This window comes from Protopterus annectens, chromosome 12.part0 (assembly GCF_019279795.1).
Source record: "Protopterus annectens isolate FY-2018-M chromosome 12.part0, PAN1.0, whole genome shotgun sequence".
NCBI lineage: Eukaryota > Metazoa > Chordata > Ceratodontiformes > Protopteridae > Protopterus > Protopterus annectens.
Genome location: NC_056746.1, coordinates 65,177,065 through 65,189,564, shown reverse-complemented (window position 1 = coordinate 65,189,564; position 12,500 = coordinate 65,177,065).

Genomic DNA, 12,500 nt, shown 5'->3' with positions numbered 1-12,500 from the left:
CTAACAAAACGTTGGGTTGATTTGGCCAGCCTGTTTTATGACAATTTAGAACAAACACATTTTCTAATGGAAGTGCCATATCTAAATCTAAGACTGCATCCACCACATCTTGACATCACAACAAACCACTTACTGAGATACTCTGAATAAATGCATGCTGGATATCAGCCAACTGTTATTTTAGTGTAGGGTACTCAGTGGATCTCCATGGCACAGTGAAGTGTGACTGTCACCAACTTATGAAATTTTAGCAACTCATGTGATGGGGTCAGCATGAACAAAACTTAAGAGTTTATATCAATTAGTAGAGTATGGGATATAAATTATCTATAAGAAGCTGAGTTTAAATCTGACCCCGAAAACAAACATTTGAGCATTTTCTAACATTTCCCAGTGCCATTGGTTTGCTTTGGCACATAGTCAGTCAGTTATTGTAGTATTCCATGATACAACATGAATTTGCATGTTAATTGAAACTGTTTTGTAATCAAAATATTTAAACTGTTGTATTTCCTTGTTGGAGCTTTTCTCCCCGGGCCTCCACTGAAAATGGGCCCCAAGCCCAGTGGACCTCCCCGGTAATCAAATTGAAATAAATAAATAAATAAACAAACAAATAAATAAATAAATAAATAAATAAATAAATAAATAATTAATTAATTACCAATCAAAGATCTATAATGTTGTTTATACTGAAAAAAATAAAAACACTTCTTGCATTTTGCTTACTCAGTTTACATTCCCTTTCTTTACCCTTCACATATATGCATGAGTATATCCTCACAATTATGCTTGCAGATTTCTTAGTACTAGTTGTTAAGTTATTCTATGTTTCTTTAGAGGTACATATCAACTATGTACATTACTCATGAATTTCATTAAAAGTATATATATAGAATCAATAAATACTCATTGTTTCTCTGGAAATTGCACACTATTCACACTTGTAGCATTCTACTTGGATTTTCCAGCAATCTTGTTGACATGGCTCCTAGTGTGTCGTTTATTCCTGGAAGAATTAATGTGCAGGAAGTGTATTGGCCTTCTCATGAAACTGTTTGTTGTTTTCATCCTGCCTGGAATGCCAGCCTTATTAATTATTATACAATGACTGGCCATTGATATTCAAAAACAGCCATGCTGATTGGCCAGCCCAACCAGCATGCCCATTGTAAATCTGAAAATATACCAACGGGACTTTTTCCCATTAGTAGATCTCGTAATTTTTTTACTTTTCTTTTTTTTAAACCAAAAAAAAAAAAAAGAAAATGGAAGACCTGAAACAAACAAGGGAGATGACATAGACAAAAATAAGAGGATAATCAGGTACTTTCTCCAAAACTAAAGAAACTTACCTGATTATCCTTTTATTTTGTCTGTCCCAGCTCTCCCGAACCATCTCCCAGTTTCTTTCCCAATAAATTTAAAAAAAAAAAGCAACAGAGATCTTCCTTTCTCCACTGCTACCTTTGCACAGCAAATTTACTGCATCAGCGTGGGGACACAAGTCCATTATATAAAGACATTATCTAAGAAAAGTAAGTATTTTTTTCTTACATAATGTCATTTTATAATAGCAATAACCCACGGCTTGGTGTGGGCAGTGCTGGATTTACCCACGATTAGCTTTGTTTGGTCACTCGGGCTTCAACCTTGTGACCAAACCACATCAACCATGGGTAAATCTAGCATTACTCACACCTGGCAGTGGGTTAATGCATAATTTTAGAGCTAGTGGTATGGGATTATAATGGAAATACTTGAGGATTCAACTCCAATCAAAGTCATGTATTTTTCAAAACATTTGGGAACACAAATGGCACCCTTTTACATGCAGGTGATGCGATAATTATAACACTTCCCATCAACAGCTATTAACATCAAGGTGTATACATTTACCCAGTTTTGTGGCAGAAGCAGAAATATTCCTCTCAGCCCAGGGATTATTATAAAAGGAGACAGCCACCACATATCCTGAAAACCTGACGAGGTAGACAAATGTATTAGAACAGTACAAATAAATCTTAGAGTCAAAATGTCTGGTGCAAAACCAACAAGACTTTCCCAGTTGACAAGAAGAGTATTCCAACACTGTGGCTTAGTTTAAGTTAATGAAGTTTTTTTAGAATAAAGTGTTAATGTAAATGAGGCATCCCTGTTACAGAGAGGTTCACTTTTGTTCCATCTACCATAAGGATATTTTTAAAAATTTAAAAGTATCAAATTTATAAATGAGGAATTTGAACTTAAATGCTTTGATTGTACAGGGCCATTTTCCTCTGATAAAATTTTTTTTTTGTTCTCTACCATACCTCTCAACCTCTTAGAGTAAGAAATCTGGACAAAGCCATAAAAAAATGGTACAAATAGGGATAAATTTGAAATATTGCTCTTACAAACTTAGAAATGTGATAGAATAACAGGTTTTGAATTAGAACAAATTTTCTGAAGGATAAGAAGTCTAAAACTCAAATGTCTGTCATTATTTTCTAACTTCAGTTTTCAGTGATTTGCCACTAATTTGCCAGAAAGCCACAATTTTATTAAAAATAGACCAAACATATAAGGCAAAAATCTGGACATTCTGCGAAAATCTGTACAGCTGAGAGGTATGTTCTTTACACAGTAATGCCCTACAATCTCTAAACTGGTTAGAACTCCCTAACTACCTTGACTACCTCTAACTAACTACCGCTCACAAATTAATATTTTATCCAGAAAAATGCCCTGCCTTATCTAACATCCTTCCCCCTTACATCCCTAACTGATCTCTGAGATCTGAACACCAAAACCTAATCTCCATTCACAAACCTAAGCATCCCGCTGGCCAGCTCCTACTCTCATTCTCTCTTGGTAGAAAATGGAACTCCCTCCCACCTTCTCTTAGGACCATGCCTAACTCTGACTCTTTCAAGACCCATCTTTTCTTACACTTATCCTCCAAATGGAAATGTCCTTGCTTTCACCCAGTATAAATCCTAGAAACCTTCTCCACCTTGACCTCTATTCTCAAGCACCAATCTACTATATACTCTCTTAATTTCATTCTATGTTCCCCCTATATGATTATAGCTGACTTTCAGTTGACTGTAAGTATGTAAATACTGTAAGTATGTAAATACCGTTCATATGTAAAAAAAAAAAAAAGTTTTACCTTTTTACTTTGCAGACTCTACATCTTGGACATTGTACTTTTATGATTGTATTTTATGTAATCCTTACTGTATTGCCTACTACTGTATCTCACATATTCCTAACTGTTTGTGACATTGTATTATCATCCATTACTGTATGTAACCTTGATTGTACTGTTTTTGGAGCTTTTCTTCCCGGGCCTCCACTGAAAATGGGTACTTCTTGGCCCAGTGGACTTCCCCGGTAATCAAACTGAAATAAATAAATAAATAATAGACATGTTTGAAAAATTGTGAATGTCGAACATTAGAAGTCATTTAGAAACATAATGGTCCAGTGAACAGAAAGGAGAAAATATTTATAATTTAAATGCACAATAAAGACAAAATTAAAAAAAAACATGTCTATAGAAAATAGATATGGATAAAGGATGGTTGAAACGTGGACAACCATTGTTGCTATGGATAATGCTGAATACATCAACAGAATGTTAAATATGCGTAAAGAAATGGACGTTTTACTAAATGCATGACACACTTCATGCATTTTATGAATTTTGTGTGGTTTCTAATTGTTATTCCTAAAATATGTGTGATTTGTAAGGTGTATGTAATTAAGATGAATCCAGGACTGAACCCATTGCCTTAATGATAGAGAAAATGCAGAAACTTGTTCTTGTCAGGTTATCCTTATATGTGAATGGCACTTTTGACTTGATAGACAAGCTCTGCACTGTTTTAATACATCCAGGGGAACTTTTTGTCACTTTGTATATCAAATCCATTTGTACTGTGATATGCCAAGCAAATGGAATATTCCAGATCACAAAATTCAGTATGGGAAGGGTTGGCTGATTGAAGATAAGTAGTTTATTATACAATGTTTTCTGTCCCTGACTTTGAAGAATAATTACTTTTAGTTTCATGAACATTTTGTTTTGAAAAACACCAGGTGTGGCAATGGTAGTTTATATAACACCATCTTTTGCCAATATTTTTGTGGCACAGTGGGTGGAACCGTGTGCATATTATAGCATATAAACTCCACATTCTGCAATGAATCCAAAAGGTATAGCTGATCTCTATTATATGTAAAGGGGTGCAGGAGATATGCTGAGTATTTTTTAAATATCCTGAAAAATACTGTCTCCTTGCAGTTTACCTTGTAGCTTTTGAATACATGCGTATCATATACAGATATTGAGGTTTATAAAGTGTCAATGTCTGGGGATATTGGTACATGTTTGTTGCACATACCATGTTAGAGTAATAGTTAAGACAATAGAAATCCCAATAATCCAGAGCTGAATTTAGTAATGAAATAAGTTGTAGGAATGTCTCACATTTTGTATTGAGGATAAAGGATTTGTAGGTAACTTTATTCTGCTTAGAGTTAATACAGTGATTTGTGGTGATATAATCAACTGGTATACCAAATATCCACCTGCTGTTTACAATATTATGTTACCTCAGCACATGATAATAGAAGTCCAATGTCCAACATTGCTACAATTTACTGTGGGTACACATAATAATAAAAAGATTGTTGAAAAGATGGTGACATTCAAGGGGCATATGAAATGGTTAAAAAAGCATTTAGTGAGAAAAAACAATTTGCAGGCTTTCATCAAAAGAGGTGAAGAACCTAGAACAGATGATAGATAATCAGAATAAAAGGTACCTGTCATTATGGTTTGTATAAAGCATGTACATTTATCACACAGAGCTCCTAAAATGCACAAATGCCTAAATCCATGTAAACAGATAAGAAAATAAATAGTGTATGTGGTAACAATGAAATTTTGACTTGTTTGAGTGGCAATGTAGTTTACATGGACACTTGTTCTAACTATGAAACATTCTATATTGGGAGTCTGCAGTAGAACCACTTTATCCAATAAGAAGTAAAGATGAATATAATGCCTTTTATAGACACTCTAAGGTTTGTCTGGGTTTTAGAAAATTCGTGTTTTATGTACTTGCAAGTGTTATTATTTCAGACAGGGTTAGTGATGTTGAAAAAAGAATAATAGTAGAGAAGCTGCCAGTACCTCCCTGGTCTAAAAAATGTATAAGTATTAAGTCCGAATTGAAATCAAAGTGTTTAAAAGTTGGCTATGCCCATACAATCTTGAATAGGCCTTATGTCATAAGCTTGGTCAGGCCTTGATATTACATGGATGGGAGCCTGCCTGTAAGTAGTATGTGCTGTTTTATTTTTCATAAACTGTTATATATGTAAATGATGGGTCTACCTCAGAAGACTGAAAAAAACAAAAGACTGAATCTCAAAATACTGAAAACTTAAAATAATGAAGCATGGAATTTACACCTTATTCAGTGTTGTGCAATCTTGGAGTTGGTATATGTAATTAGCAGGGGATGCGGGGGGCTGGTTGTAGGGGGTCTTGCCGCTTGTATTAAAATGTTTTCAGTATTTTGAGTTTACATAATTTTGAGATTCAGTCTTTTGGTTTGTCAGTCTTCTGAAGTAGACCCTTAGATGACATATTAACTGAGGTCCCATCTACCTGAGTTGGTGATAGCACAAGTGAATATAAAAGATTCCATGGTAGTTATTAAAAAGAGCACAGAAAGTTTCTCAGTATCCTGCTCAAATTTCCGCAAGACAGTATGAATAACTCATTAGTTTTCCCCCACAATGAGGCCACTGCCCTTTTAGGACTAACACGGTAAATAGATGGTAAATGCAAATAAAATATGAATCTGATTTCAGCATTTTTTGGCTTAACACTGACATTTTTTATTGATTGCTTTATATCATGTGACGCTGTAGGCTGCTATTTAATGTACTTGTGATGGTCCATTTATTGTCTGGAGAAGGTCAAAATCTTTGGTAAGGGGTACACGCACTCACCACTTTTTATTGCAAAAAAAAAAAAAAATATATATATATATATATATATATATATATATATATATATATATATATATATATATAGTTTGCAGTGATCATCCAGTCTCTGCATCACATTTATTCTATATTTATCTGAAAGGGTGTCTGTCAATGTGTTGAACTGAACTTTATTTGACAGTGTGTTCAGATGCATAACGCAATTAAATTCACTCGTGTGTGTGTGTGTGTGTGTGTGTGTGTGTGTGTGTGTGTGTGTGTATGTGTGTGCATGAATATATATATATATATATATATATATATATATATATATATATATATAGATACTACTGAAAACTTCTGAATTATTAAAAACAAAAAACAAAAGCCAATGAATAGATGCTGAGCCAACACTGTTATTTGCTGAGCGCTTTTGTTTGCTTTATTGATAACAATCGAAATTCATCAGAGCAAAATTTGATGTTTTTGCAGTACTGTGCGAGCTTTAAACAGTGTAGCTGGTATAAAAAATGCTTCACTATGATTGGTAGATAGACTACGCTAATGCAGTAGCATTTGCACTAATGAGAGACACTGCTGTGAAACAAAAGGTTTTATCTGCTAACATACTGCCCCTAGGGGGTGTGCTGTGCCACAGCAGTGTCTCTCATTAGTCCAAATACTACTGTATTAGCGTAGTCTATCTACTAATCATAGTGAATCACATTTTGCTCTGATGAAGTTCGATTGTTATCAATAAAGTGAATGAAAGTGCTCAGCAAATAACAGTTCTGGCTCAGCGTCTATTCATTGGTTTCTGTTTTTTGTTTTTAATAGTTCGGAAGGTTTCAGTAGTATAGGTTTATTTCTTCATAGTCTTATCCGGTTTTGTATATATATATAAACTATATATATATATATATATATATATATATATATATATATATATATATATATATATATATATATACATGGATTCACTTTATAACCTCGAAATGATGAAATATCGAATTTCAGTATCTCGAGACTATAAAACCAAATCCACAAAACACCGACAAACAAAAACCGCGAAACCACATAACCGAAAACACCGCACACACTACACTAAACCTACAACACAACACCCACATCACAACATAAACAAAAAAAAACACACATACACAACTCACACTGCGCCCCCCACACCCCCTACTTATAAATACTAACTCTGAGATCGCACAAACACAACACAAAAGCTCACTCACACACACACATTCTCTAATCCCTCACACACACTCTAACTCAGACTCAAAACCCTTACAAAACGCTCACTTACCTGACATAACACCTACATCCACACACGGCACCGCGCACCAACAAAACACAAACCCGGACATTACGTAGCGCAACTTCATAACCGCAAATTCTACATATATTCGAGATATGTGAAATTCGCGATTATGGCCGTTCGCTATTTGTAACATTCGACTTTATAGCTTCGAGATACTGAAATTCGACATTTCAGTATTTCGATGTTATAAAGTGAACCTATATATATATATATATATATATATATATATATATGTGTGTGTGTGTGTGTGTGTGTGTGTGTGTGTGTGTGTGTGTGTGTATGTGTGTGTGTGCGCGCGTGTATGTGTGTGTCCATGCATATATCTATATATCTCTCTCTATATATATAATATAAATGTGTATGATTGTATCAGCAAACTGTGAATGCTCATAAAAGCAAACACAAAGTGATCATTTGCAAAATGTTCCAACATTAACATGCAAAAACAATAAAACAATTTTTTTTTTTAATTTATTTTTTTTTTTGCAGGAATGCTAGCACCTCTGCATATATGGGTTTATGTTTATATACCTTATTTATTGAGGGAAATGGGGTAACTATATCTCTCACATACAGTGCTTGTTTCAGGATTTAGTAACTGTCAGTATACATGAGACAGTTGATAAATTCCCTCAGGATGCCCATGTTCACCAGGCTGGCCACAGAGACAGCAGAAAAGTGCCTATCAATGGTTTTGTTTTTTGCTATGGGTTTAATCAGGGAGAAGGGTAGGGAGATTTAACTGGATTGGGACAATACCACACAGACAAGGAATGGATGCTATAATCTGTATGGGTTGTAGCTATCCAGCAACCTGATGGTGCTCTGTTTTGAAAGCAAATGCTCATACAGCAGCTGGGAAAATGGGGAAGGTGGCAGAGATAGTTATTCTAAGGGAAATTTTAACTTGATAACCTTTGCATCAATGCAAGGTACTGCTAGCTGCCACTGTGGAGAACACCCTAGCACAAATATTGGGCTTATATAGAATCAGAAAAACAAGTTTTACAACAGCAATGCCTACAGAAAAATTAGGAAAACACACAATAAGCTTTCACCCAACAGTCCCCAACACACAGGTTTGCTTCAGCACACTTCTCCCACAAGAGTTTAGTCATACAACCCTCTTAATATAAAAATGATTTTTCAGGCTCAAGTACAGGGAAGATTATCTTTTTCACTGAAGAAGGCATTCAGCCGAAACCGGCTTGAATTTTTGATTAACTGTTGGGGCATTTGTACGTCCTATTATATTCATACAATATATTTACAATAAAGCGTTGGACTATCAATGCTGGCCGTTTGTGTTCTTTACATTTGGTTTGGCCGTGCATGCTGTACGTGTGAGGCATGGTGTTTGGCTTGTCAAGTACAGGGAAACCACATGATCTAGATACTACTATCCTGTAAAACTAACAAACACAATGTAATTACGTGCTACTGCAACAGTGGAGAGAGTTTAGCTTTGAATCTGTATTAAAGTTCTAGAAATGTAACAATTAATACAGGATTCTTATGATTGTGTTAAATATAATCATTCCATCCCAGCATTACTTTCTCTATATAAATATATGTTTCAGTTTTTAAATCAACCTTCCTGAGCAGATGAGTGTTGCTGCTGCAGATGTTGGTAGTAACCAATGCCCACACCATCTCTAATTTTTCTACTGCCATCATATTTTGTCTCATAGTCATCCCTATGGATGGAGAGGGGAGATGTTCTTCATTTGGCATTAAAAGGATAATTGATGGACACATGAGCAACTGAATTATGCTTCACACTGACTCTTGCATATCCTATCATACCATTTGCCCTCTTCTTGAAATGTATTAACATGTGGATTATTCCACTGACTGCATTAATATCTAGTGCAGCTTGATTCCAGGTGTTTGCCCTCACAACTTTTTTGGGTCTCCCCTTTACGAAATAGATGTTTGCCAGATGTCCTAAAAGCTGCCAGCTGGATGCGTTTTTTCTCAATGTTGAAGGTGTCCATTCTTTACCTTGATCTTCTGTTCTACATCATTACTGCACATAAAAAGAAACATGCCACAGTCATAAACAAAACAACATTAGATGTAATCATTGAACAACATAGCAATGAAAGTGTCCCTGCCTTCTTCCTATAAAAAAGTTAGGCAGCACAACCCCCATAATTATATAAATGCAAAATATCGGACCAGTCAAGCAAAGCTGTGCTACTAAGGTCTGTGGTATCATGAATGCATTCAGAACAGTAATGCAATCAATTTGTTAACAGACTCATGCTTCTTCAAACCCCAACCATTGCCTTGTATTCATAATACTGTTATTTTTTTCTTCAGTGACACTCAGAAATTTTCAAGTAAGCACATATATGTTTAGACAACAACACATCCTGCCATTCCAGTATTTTACAATTAAAACACTGTATTTCTATCATGTATGCACAATTACTGCATGGCACCATATTTTTTTGCAGTGATTCCTAATCATATTGACTGCTGTTGTCATAAGTTTTAATTTACAAATGACAACTTTACAGTATTAACTAAAGCCATCATACCAGTCTCATCATATATTTAAAACAAAACATTTAGTGAGGTGAGCTGACTAATTTTGAATAATTTTTCATATTCATTTTCTCTTTTTCCGTTATGTTTTCTTACTTTAAAAAGTCTACAGTTTCCAAAGTTATTTGTCACTTAACTTGAATAACCAAAAGTTAATATGGTATTGTTAAACTATTCCACATAAACTCAGGTCCATTTACACATTTTGTATGCAAATTAGGCACATTTATGTTTATTTCTATAAATTGCAGTAATGCAAGAATGTATATGATCACTTATGCATGTGAATCACTCTTGACTAATCATGAATGTGACTCATTTTGGCATGAATATGCTGGGGACAGTGGTGGTGTCCACAATAGTGCTCAGCAGTCCCCAGCATGCAATGAGAATATATGGATAGCCTCGGATATGGCCAAAGTTAAATATGTTTAGAAAATGCAAAAAACTGGGTCATATACATGAGAGTTTGCATAACCATAAAGTATAATCCTTGCCTGGTTAACATCATCTGGCACACCTTCCTACCTCAAAGCACTCAAAGTTGATATTCACACATGTATGAATACTTATTTCTGCAAAAAGACCCCCCCACACACACACACACCACACACACACACACACACACACACACACACACACACACACACACACACACACACACACACACACAAAACATTAATATTGCTGTTCTGTTGTATGAGGCATGTATAAATAACATTCAGGTATAATACATCTAAAATGTAGCAGTTATAAGTAAAATAAAGAAAATAATGATTGCATACTATTTTATCCACCATATAAATCAAATGTGAATATGCTCCTTTAAAAAAAACTAAAAGCATGTATATGACAAAGCATTTTTGTTAAACTATACTTACCAATAATAACAGTACCTGGTCTAATGCTCCTGCTGGTAACTGGGCTTGGTTGAGGTGTTGTCATACCCCAGAGACAGTGGTTTAAGTCTTCAGCCCTGTGCATACCTTCTTCATTCTGGTTCTGAAGCATCAAATGATGGCAGTACTTATGAAGGCACAAGGCCACGCTCTGAGCAGGACAGATAAGGAAACCAAAATTATGGTCTACCTTCTTAATGACTCATGCCTGGATATGATCCAGGCAAGCATGGGGTGGGGGATGAGTGGAAGAAGATTGGCTAGAGAGATATCACCCTCTCTAGCCAACAGTGATGCCATAGGTATGAAAACCTACAGAAATGTAGACCCTGGGTTGATCAGGTAGAGGTAAGAAGGCCAGAGTTCTACAGTAAATATAACTTTTTTTTCAAATTATTTGGTAATATTAAAGATAAACATACAGTATACAAAGTGCACAAACCTGAAACTATTTACTTGAAAAATATATGTGTAAATGCAAATCTGGATCTATAATGCTATTATAATAATGCAAAAGCATAAACTTATATGTACACAGCAGTACATCAGTATACAGATATATTGAATGTTTATGTGATAACAAAATTGTCTATATAGATATAAATGTAATATCTGTATGAGTGAAATAATAATGTACAAATATATGTCTGTAAGTCTCATATATACATCTGTATGAGTACACTTAAATCTTTTCATGCATGAATGTATGCATTTATACAGAAACCAGAAAAGTTTGCATGGCCATATAATTTCATTTAATATTGCATTACTTCAGGTAGTAGTTAAAGTGCACGCAGATAGTTTTTGAAAATAAAGGATTTTGTTTGTGGACTCCAGAAAAATATTTATTACCATAATAATTGCATAAAACTGTCATTTCTTCCACAATACTAACTGCACTTACAAGATGACAGAACTCAATCAGGCACCACACTCTAGTTAGAGTAGAGGTTGGGGATGGGGGGATTGTAGCATCAAATAAATGACCAGTACATACTTTAGTGAGAAATGACCAGTTGTGTTACTCCTTATTACTTCTGTATCCATGTTTAAACCATCCCCTTATATGATTAAAATTGATAGACAGAGAACTATCAAAGCACACCTTTTATAGAGCTAAGGAACTGAAAGCTTCCTTGAATTGCTACATTTTCTGGATGTGTACACTTTCTGACTGAACCTGATTCACTGAAGGTTTATGCAAACCATAACATTGTAATGCATTCCCTCCAAGGAAGCTCTGGAACTTTGCATTGTAACTATCACTGGGGAGAGCCTAATCATTTTGATAGAATCAAATTATGCTCTCACATTTCAAACAAATGTTTGTATCTCCTGAGTCATAGAGGTTATTAAAGAAGTTTGAATGTCAAATTCTTCAGCACAGACTATTTTTATAGTGATGTTATCCTTTAGGTTGTAGGTTTTAAAATGGATTTTATAAGCCATAGTAAACATTGCATTTTGTAAACAGCTTACAATATCTCAATTTGTAAACATACCATCAGCAGTATTGTGTTTATCCAACTGACAGCTTTCATATGCGGCACTTGGTTGTCAAGATGTTTAGAAAAAACATGAAATTTATGACAATATAAATAAATATTGCATGAACAAAAATTAACATGTCATTACCTGCACTTAACAGAGGCAAAATATTGATATGGTTGTGTTTATGATTGTGTAAGCTTTCAGATGAAATATGTTAATACTTTGTATGTAGCATAGTT